Here is an 11,151-nt window from a genome sequence, read left to right as displayed (position 1 = left end):
AGTTATGAAAACAGACCTGATGGAGACATCTGAAATGGGAGAAAAATGATTTAAACCCTTTGAAGTAGTTATGAATAAAAACTAAGGTGACTGGTATACAAGATGACTTACAATAGAAACACCCTATGGCAGCCCTCCAGGCACATACATCATTTCCCATCATGGAGGGTCAAAAGTAAAAAAATACAAAATATTGCTGGAGGTCTGCCAACTTTCTTTGAGAAAGACAAACATATCCTAGGTAGGGGTGGGCTGAGAACTTGGACAGGACAATGCGATTTAATAAGGGGTAGAAGTAGAGTGGTGTTAAAATGAAGGACCATATACAAGAGACAAGAAGAGAGAGAAATGGACAGTTGAACATGTGGAAAAAGCAAGAGGGGAAATGAGAGAAGATTAAATATTTCAAAGGATATAATATAAGAAGGGACATGATTTGGGTGGGAGCGGAGAACAATCGATCAGAAAATGTTAGTAGAGAGTAATCACATAGTGAGGGGGTAGATGATTATGGCTATATATAGATATACAAAAACTAACTATATAAAAAAAAACCAGATGAAATAAGAATACATGATTGTCATGTGACCTGTTGATCAAAGTAAACCATGTAATACAAGATCAAAATGCCTTGTTTAAGTATACATGACTTTAGTAGAATGTTATAGATGTACAAGAAGTTTTGACACATACACTACGTATATACACATACATGTAATACGAAACATACATACATGCACACGCACCCTACATTAATAATACTTGGGGTCGATGGGAGAGCTCTCTCCGTTCACAGACGGCAACAAGCATTGCGGTTCCACTGTTCCATACTTTCTGCTAATCGAAAAGTTCATGACATTCCGTCCCATATATATGCATCCTCCTGGTCGTTCTTTACCTCCTTAGACCATACGTTTCCGCTGTGCCGTCCGTAACAGAGAGAGTATACGCAGCATGCAACAAGAGAATATAAGCTAGGGGTGTAAATAACAGTTTACATGACTCGGCCTTAATCAATTTAAAATAATAAATTGATAGGAATCAACAACCAATACAGTCATACGTAAGTGCAGTTATTTAGCCTATAAAAGGAACAGGTAAACATTGATTAGATTAAAATGTAATTAAATAATTGATAATAATAAATAAAGAAACACACAGTGAGCCGCTAGCCGTATATACAAATAATACACTCTACATTACTAGTCGCTTCTCATGCACAGGCACCCTTGGACAAGATTGTGTCATTCTACTATTAAGAATGACAGGCAGCGAAAACAAGATAAAATTAAATTTATTTATTGTGTTTATTATTATTTTTCCTGCCGATAATGAGAGCTTCAACTTTTGAGCCTGGTGTCATTTTCTGTAGTTACTCTCATTCGTGTTCTGATCATCCTTGGACAAAATAAGGTGTGTTATAAGTTTTTTTTAAGTTCATGCATTAGTATTATATCCGGAAATATTGACACGTCAACGGTGTAAGATTAGTGTTACCTTGTCTTGAAGCGAGCATTTTAAAGGAGTTATGTTTGGAAGATTTATAAATATATACAAAGTTATCCTTGCGTTAGAACTGTTTGTGTTATATGTTGTATCCTCATCTGTTGTCGTATATTTACTAGCTTTTATATTTTAGTGCGAACCTTCTCTATTTTTTATCGATCTTCTGACGTCATTTCCGGTAAATATAGCGAATGGACGTGGAATACACTAACTGGAAATGCATGGTAAGCGGTCACTATTTCTGCTTGGGGCGGGTACCTAATTGATTTGTGAGTGTTCGAAGATTTAAAATATCCTATCTTTAATGATGTTTCCCGGTGAAGGGTTTACATTTCGCTCATTTTGGAGTGAATCAGACCAATTGTAATCGGGACAGTTTGGCATGTCATGTCGTTTGAGAATGTCCATTTATTACGTACGCGATGTCACGACTAGAACAGACACACCTATTTGCACATATTGGTGTGATGTACATGTCTATTCTTATTGACTCTCTTGCTTCACATTCAGATTATTTGGGAAATCTTAATGGATACATACCAGAATAGTCTGAATGTAGTTTAGGTTACATTAGTAAGAATGAATACATGTAACGCTTGGATATAATAACGCATAGATAAGAATGCAATCCCGATATAGTTCAGGACTCGAGATGTCTGTCACCAGTGACGATGCTTACAACTTACAGAAGGGTTACCTGTGTGTTAAAAGATTTCCTTTTGTTATAAATACAGCTGACATTTCCGCATGCAATTGATTGTCAGGAAATTAAATTATTTTGGTCAATGATATAGAAAAGATTGTGTTTGGCATTGAGTCTGTGGTATGATTGAATGTTTAATTTTATAATGGTGACCCAGTCATTGTAAGAAGTTGTCATTTATCAAGTTCATCATTCAAAGTATAAATTTGACCTACATTTTTTCTTAATCAAAACAAGTTATTATAAAAATATGTTTAATGTATGACCTATTATATTATTCATTTCTCTTGGTTTTAAATGACCCGAGTGTCTGTTTTTTCTCCTCAATTTTGCATGAATTTTTATTAATGTACACAATCATGTTTCCAATTTAGGGGTTGGGATGCATATGGTCTTGCTTAAGGTTATTTAATCAGACCTATTAGTTGACTTTTGAAATTGAGAAACTTTAGAAGTTGAATAACGTTTTACCTGAGATTTCGATGGTAAGATGATAGTTTATGTAAAAAAAACATGTCGTATGAAACCAACATCTCAAAGCTGATTTTGGGGAGTAGAAGACAATGTACTCCCAAGAAAGTCCTGTAAACTTTATGTTAATAGAACTTTGTTACCCACAGAGGTCTGTTACTAATGACTGTCTGTTTTCTCCCCCAGGAAACAGCAATACATGTATATGAAATACATTACTGCAACTTAGATTTTGGTGTAAATATTATTTATTTGAAGAATAACAAAGACCAAAAAATTGGAAACTACAAAAATTTAATTGTGGCATAAGCATCATTATTTAACAACAAACTTTCTATTTAGGTAATACATGACACACACTTATGTTTTCATCCCTTTTATGCATTTATCATTCCAAACAATTGCAATAGAGCTCTCTATTTTTAATTCATCATTACTATTGAAAAGCAGGTTTGTAGAATTATGTATAATGCTTAAAATATACTTTTATGCCCCCGTGGGGGGGGCATATAGTACTAGTGTTTCCCATGTCCATCCCGTCTGGTTCCGATTCAATGTAAACACCCGTCGCGTCCCGATTCAATGTAAACACTTCATTCTCTGACAGATTTTGGTCAAATTTCATGCAAAGGTACAACCCTCCAAAGGTCAAGTATGAGTATACTTCGGACATTGTTGTGTTTCAGGGATTCAAGGCCAAGGTCACACTTATATATAGAAAACCATCAACTGATTCAATTTAAACACTTGAACTTCATTCTTTCATGGATTTTGGTCAAACTTTATGCAAAGTTCAAGTATGAGTATATTTCGGACACTGTTGTGTTTCAGGGTTCCAAGGTCAAGGCCAAGGTCACTGTTGCTATATATAGAAAATCATCAACTGATTCAATTTAAACACTTAGCAACTTCATTCTTTCACAGATTTTGGTCAAACTTTATTCAAAGGTCAAATATGGATATACCTCTGACATCCTTGTGGTTCAGGGTTCCAAGGCCAAGGTCACTGTTGCTATATATAGAAAATCATCAACTGATTCATTTTAAACACTTAGCAACTTCATTCTTTCATGGATTTTGGTCAAACTTTATGCAAAGGCAATCTGATTAAATTCATATGTTACATGGCTTCTTTAACTTGGTACTGCGTCTGAACATCTGAGTGTGCCGCGGTCAGGGTCACATTCAGGTGACCTTTATATTTATAAATACTCATTAAATTTTGACCAATCAGAGACCCTCTTTCAAAAGAAGCTCGGAGTTGTAACAAATATGGCGGACATTGATGAGAATGATGCGAAAGTTCTGAAGTTATTTGAGATTGATTGTCTGAAACCCGAACAGAAAAAGATATTCAAAGCTTTATTAGATAAGAAAGACTGTACATGTATGTCGTTGTTGCCTACGCAATTATTACCCAATGGGTACGTTTTCCTTGGCATCATAGAATCGTCAGTTCATGCCGCCATATTTGTTTTGGAAAACTATGTTCTATACCCCTCGCTATTTATCTATCGACCATGATATTCCTATTCACTGGCAAACTTTTGCCTGCATGTCTCTGATTGGTTCATCTAAAGGTCACTTGAACGTGACCCTGACCGCGGCACATTCAGATGTCCAGGCGGAGCCATGTAACAGATGATTTTAATCAGATTGATGCAAAGGTCAAGTATGAGTAGACTTCGGACATTGTTGTGTGTCAGGGTTCCAAGGTCAAGGCCAAGGTCACTGTTGCTATATATAGAAAATCATCAACTGATTCAATTTATACACTTAGCAACTTCATTCAATATGTTATGGAGATGGTAATAACATATATATAGAAAAAACACATGAATTTTAAAATCAACTTATCAACTTTAAGTGTAGTACCTTGTGTGTGTGCATGTTTCAGGGTATCAGTGCAAGATCAAAGTGGTTGTAACTTTTTATAGAATTTTACTGAAACTAATTTCACATGGCAGCAGGGGCATTTATGTCTTATAGACATTTTCTAGTTTACCAATAAGTTATCAAGGTACCAGCTCAGATGCAATGGAAAATGAGTTTAACATTCAGCTTTGAAATATGCTTTGGTCAATTTCACAGAACTTCAATTTTTCTTAAAATAGCATTCGAAGCAATACATATCGTGATATACATGTTCATGGTGATTGGTGACACACCTTCCTAATATCCCTAGGGCTGCAACAATACATCAATACATTACAATACCACAATATATTGGTGACAGATACAATGTAGTAACTCCTGAATCATGATATACTGCTTTTAACTCATTCACCCCTGAAGTTTTATTATTAACTATTCCAACCTTTGAATTGGAAGAGTTCACATGTATCTTCTGGGGTGAATGAGTTAATTGTGATTAGAAGTGCAAAATATGGCAAATGGTATAATTACAAATATACCCATTAAAATCACTGACATTAATGATGATGAATTATGATAAATCATCATTGTTAAAAGTCAAAAGTTAATTCTCTTCCTATAATGTTAGATTGTCAATGTAATTCATTATATTTTTTTGCATTGTTTCAAGTAAATTACTAATTAAGGTACAAGATGTCAAATTGTCAATGTAATATATATACTTTTATTTTGCATTGTTTTCAGTAAGTTACTAATTATGGTACCAGATTTATACAAACCGTCTTCATCATATAACTTGTGTTTTGTGAGGACACTTATATAAACCACATTTGTTGTGAGTGTGAGGATATTAAACCAGGTTACTAGTGTTGCCCCATAACAAAACAATGAAAACTGTGTACAACATTCACAGGTAATGCACACTTCTATGGCCAATGTGACAGTAGGTACAGCCTTCTGTATCTTTTTTCTAATGTGTGGTGTTTATAAAGTAAGGTTCACTGTTAGGGCTGACCAAGGTCAGCTAATAGGTAAAAAACCTTCTTCCATTAGAATTATGGTCCTTAACATATTTGGCAACACTAGTAAGTACCCTATTAAATTTTTCTCATAAAAATGACATTGACGGAGCATGGGCCCTGTGCTGGAGGCCAGAATATTGAAGTTAAAATATGAGTAATTGCTAAAAGATCAGTGATCGCTGTGTGTATCAGTGATGAAATTGAGACCAGTGATTGTTTTGTATTTAACTGGTTTCAAAACTGAAAATATATTGCCAAAAAAGATAACATCTGCTTGTATAAATATAAAGCAGCTAAATTAATTCTTAAATGTTCACTCATGCATGTAAACTTGTAAATAGGATCGTAATAAATTGTATTCTTGATTAACCCTATAAGGAAATGTGGCCATGATATATACCATTGTTTCTGATAATCACCATCAACTAATATATAATATACCTACTTTAAAAAAAAAAAAATATTGAAAGGAGGTAAAGTATTAATTTTATCCTGTATTGTTATTTCCACTGCCGGCCTTTTCCTGAAGACCCCTCCCCACTCCTTACCCCCTTCTTCGCTATCTGACAACAAATTGTCTTGTTAACAAAATGAGCAGCATATTTTCCCGTTTCTGAAAGGTTAATATGGTGTAGCGGGGGAATATGTCCTTGTAAAATGGTGACAAGTAAATCACTGGTTCATTATTATCTCTAATATCAAGATCTGGAGCTACATATACGGTATGTGTATTGTATTACATCACTATATAGCTAACAACACACACCTCTGCTCTTTATTACACGTATGATGGGCAATTATATACTAGTTAGATACGAAAGGCAACATTCAGCAAGTGCGACGTTAATTACTAAGCTGGTCAAATGTAAATGTGCTTGTTTAATGTCAGCATGTGTCACTATGTAACTACATAATAATATACACCACCCACTTCAAACAAGGCTTGCATTGATGTAAGTACACACAAATTGAAAACTTTTTAATTAAATCAACAATTTATGCATTCATGTTTTTGGAATATACATATTTTTGATCATCTCTACATTTTTATCCAATTTCAGATTTTTTATTTTTATAATTAGGGTTGAAATGTAGTTGTGAAGAAATTACACCGTAAGAATTAAAGCTGATGATACTTTGTATAAATCAGGTGTGATGATGTGTTATTATTTATCACGAGTATGACACTTGGAACGTCACGCAGACTGGCTGTCGGTCATGTTGCAGCCTTAGTACTAATGGATTTTATATATCATACATGTGTACTTACAGATACAAATATTACCAGTTTGTCACTGTAACATGCAAGGCTACAATCCACAGATAAAAATATTACCAGTTTGTCACTGTAACATGCAAGCCTAGGCTACGATTCATATCATTTCCCACATAACTGGAAATTCGAGGCATCCTCATTTCCAAATTAATGAAAATATTTCCCTTTTACCATTAAGACACAGACTTTTCCTTAATCTTGCATTTTTTTATAACATAAAAGAAAACCCGACTCATTGTATTAGTCTAACTACTTGTTAAGAGATGTTCTACACTTGACGACATGCAATCATTTTCCCCACCTCTACATCTACACAATACACTTGTCCATCTGGGACACCCATTTTAACATTGATAGAACCATTTGCTGCATGGTAATGAAAAAAGTGGAATAAACAATTATTAAACAAACTTGCTTTCAAGATTTCCCAAACTTCAAACAAGCAGCTTAATTAGCATAACCGTTTTTATTATGAACCAACTGAGAAAAATTTGTTTGATACAATATATGTTGTTTTTGTGTCATTGTTACACATGGTATGTAAGTATCTATATTCAATTCATCTTTGCCAGAAGATAAAACATATAATGATATAACCAATTAATTAGCTATTAAGTTTTTTTACATCTTTATTGTTTTATTAATTATAATCTTTTAATTTTAGTTTCATTTCCGTTTTGTAGACATTTATTTTTACCCTGTCTTAAATGACTTAGGTTTTTGATGATCTGTAAAACAATACATTTACAGGAAACAAAACAACACAAATTTTGCATACTGCCGCACTTTTCAAATATACATTTGAGATACTAAGCAGATTTTGCTCTTTCAAGATATTCGCAATTAAAATGGTTTCATTATCAATTTTTTCAGAATATAAACACCTACATTGTACAAGGCAATATAAGAGGTGGGAGATAGCGAGTTATCATTTTGTGTGTTCTATATACTGCATAATATTATAGACCATTTATCTTGGATGGATGTCCCAAATGTTAACAACCCTTTTCATTTGCTTGTATCTAGAGGTGTATGATTCATGTGTTGGAGGAACTTACGTGGAAGATGTCTAGTTCTGATTGGGAATATCGGTGTGCAGAATATGCATGTCACCTTCATTGGCTGTGTGCAAATTTATTTTAATACTTTATATAGTCTTCCCCGAATTTGTGTTTTAAATTTAATTAAAAAAGTTAAGTTTTGTGTAATTTGATAAACTATTATACACAGAATACATATTATATGATGTTGGGGAAGCCATTGATCAATAGGTACATTAACACGTCATGGGTGTATTTATATATCGTGATATACAGCACAAGTTAAGGACACCAAAGTTTTAAATAGATAATTATGTAAATTAGCTGCAGTAATTAATAACTTTTGAAGTTAATTACCGTAACATTTCATATTTGATGAATTGATATTACATACCAGTATTATAATTTCATCACATCGTATTGGATGACTTATGTTTTAGATGTGTAAATTAAATTAACACATCATCTTATGACCCGACATGTTTTAAAATTTACTTTATATTTTACTGAATTGGATTTTTTTTAATTAGTTATATTTCTGACATGGTAGATCATTTACTATAGCGAATGTTAAGCAATATTTGTAAGAGAAAGAACGTCGCTCTTATGACTGAAAGATGCAAACAGGGCCCGTATTCATGAAACCGTTCTCATGCTCAAGCATGGATTTTGTGCTCAAGTCTGATTTCTTGTTTTGCTTATAACTTAATAAAATCTTATTTTGTCAATGATTTGGAAAAACTTTGAAGAGACTTAAAGACGAATACTGTTTTTAATGTTTACATTTGACTTTTTGATCCTTTTACATGAAAGCTAGTGAAAAGAAAGTTGGTTTGAGCACAGAATCCATGCTTGACCATGAGAACGGTTTCATGAATACGGGCCCTGTTTGCATCTTTCAGTCATAAGAGCGACGTAATATGTCAATAACTTCCTTTCATGTGCTCACCACTGCAGTATGATGACTTAGTAGTGACTTCTTTATTAAGATCTTCATTGCCCTGGAGCATGATTGGTTAAGTCATCACTCAAACCTCAATAGTTATTGAACAATAGTTTGGTAGCTCTCGACACTTAGCAGTGGGGATTGGGATACAAAAGGGTCCTTTGTACCGGTCACTTGAAGTACAGATACTTGACCCATTGCTGTACAAGATGTTAAAATTCAACATTTGAGGAAAAAGGAAAACATTGTCTATTAAAACAGAACATAAATGAGTGGTGGGGGTGGCATTGGTGCATCACCCATGTGATAGAGCCTGGGGGATACTCGAAAGAGATAATTAGCAGTGGCTACAGGGGTGGCTCCAAGGAAAACTAATTAAGGTAGTTGGGTTGTGACAGTCAGATAAATGAAGGTTTCATAGCAGGACAAATAGATTAACACAGATTAATGGTGGGTTACTTGGTTGATTGTGGGCAACCCATGTGCACTTGTAAAGGCATATACCTGAACTTATGATTTTTTTGTAAACAGAATACAAGTATGTTCACTGTAAACTGAAGCACAGTTGCATAATTGGTTGTCATGGGGTCGAGGCTGTTTGGAAAGCCTTGTATATATATATGAAGTTCTTGGTACCATGCAAGGCAACTTGTGCCAGAATCGGACCTCCGAACAGGATCGGGAAATATATTATCCCTGTGATATGGGACTGTTAAATACCTGCTGTAAGACAAGGATGTTGCTGTAAGACAATGGTGAGCCATGTGAGACTACAGTCCTGTATTTGTGTTGTAGATGTACGTGTGGCTACAGTACTGTATTTGTGTTGTAGATGTAGTGTGATGGTGCTGTAACCTGCTTTAACTGTAAGACAATAGTGAGCCGCATGATACTACAGTTTTTTATTTGTGTTTGTAGATGTAGTGTGATGGTGCTGTAACCTGCTGTAAGACAATGGTAAGCCACCTGAGGCTACAGTCCTGTATTTGTCTTGTAGATGTAGTGTTATGGTGCTGTAACCTGCTGTAAGACAATGGTGAGCCGCATGAGGCTACAGTCCTGTATTTGTCTTGTAGATGTACTGTAATGGTGCTGTAACCTGCTGTAAGACAATGGTGAGCCGCGTGAGGCTACAGTACTGTATTTGTGTTGTAGATGTAGTGTAATGGTACTGTAACCTGCTGTAAGACAATGGTGAGCTGCGTTAGGCTACAGTACTGTATTTGTGTTGTAGATGTAGTGTAATGGTACTGTAACCTGCTGTAAGACAATGGTGAGCCGCGTGAGGCTACAGTACTATATTTGTGTTGTAGATGTAGTGTAATGGTACTGTAACCTGCTGTAAGACAATGGTGAGCTGTATTAGGCTACAGTACTGTATTTGGATTGTAGATGTAGTGTAATGGTATATGTACTGTAACCTGCTGTAAGACAATGGGGAGCCGCGTGAGGCTACAGTACTGCATTTGTGTTGTAGATGTAGTGTAATCGTACTGTACCCTGCTGTAAGACAATGGTGAGCCGGGTGAGGCTACAGTACTGTATTTGTGTTGTAGATGTAGTGTAATGGTATATGTACTGTAACCTGCTGTAAGACAATGGTGAGCCGTGTGAGGTTACAGTCCTGTATTTGGGTTGTAGATGTACAGTGTAGTGTAATGGTACTGTAACCTGCTGTAAGACAATGGTGAGCCGCATGAGGCTACAGTACTGTATTTGCGTTGTAGATGTATTGTTATGGTACTGTAACCTGCTGTAAGACAATGGTGAGCCATGTGAGGCTACAGTCCTGTATTTGTGTTGTAGATGTAGTGTAATGGTACTGTAACCTGTGGGTTGTAGATGTACAGTGTAGTGTAATGGTACTGTAACCTGCTATAAGACAATGGTGAGCCGCATGAGGCTACAGTACTGTATTTGCGTTGTAGATGTATTGTTATGGTCCTGTAACCTGCTGTAAGGCAATGGTGAGCCGTGTGAGGTTACAGTCCTGTATTTGGGTTGTAGATGTACAGTGTAGTGTAATTGTACTGTAACCTGCTGTAAGACAATGGTGAGCCGCGTGAGGTTACAGTCCTGTATTTGGGTTGTAGATGTACATTGTAGTGTAATGGTACTGTAACCTGCTGTAAGACATTGGTGAGCCGCGTGATGCTACAGTACTGTATTTGTGTTGTAGATGTAGTGAATTGGTACTGTAACCTGCTGTAAGACATTGGTGAGCCATGTGAGGTTACAGTCCTGTATTTGTGTTGTAGATGTAGTGTTATGGTACTGTAACCTGCTGTAAGACAATGGTGAGCCGCGTGAGG

The sequence above is a fragment of the Mizuhopecten yessoensis genome, unplaced genomic scaffold (genome assembly GCF_002113885.1).
Source record: "Mizuhopecten yessoensis strain PY_sf001 unplaced genomic scaffold, ASM211388v2 scaffold716291, whole genome shotgun sequence".
In the NCBI taxonomy this organism is placed as follows: Eukaryota; Metazoa; Mollusca; class Bivalvia; order Pectinida; family Pectinidae; genus Mizuhopecten; species Mizuhopecten yessoensis.
This window is presented reverse-complemented; position numbering follows the sequence as displayed.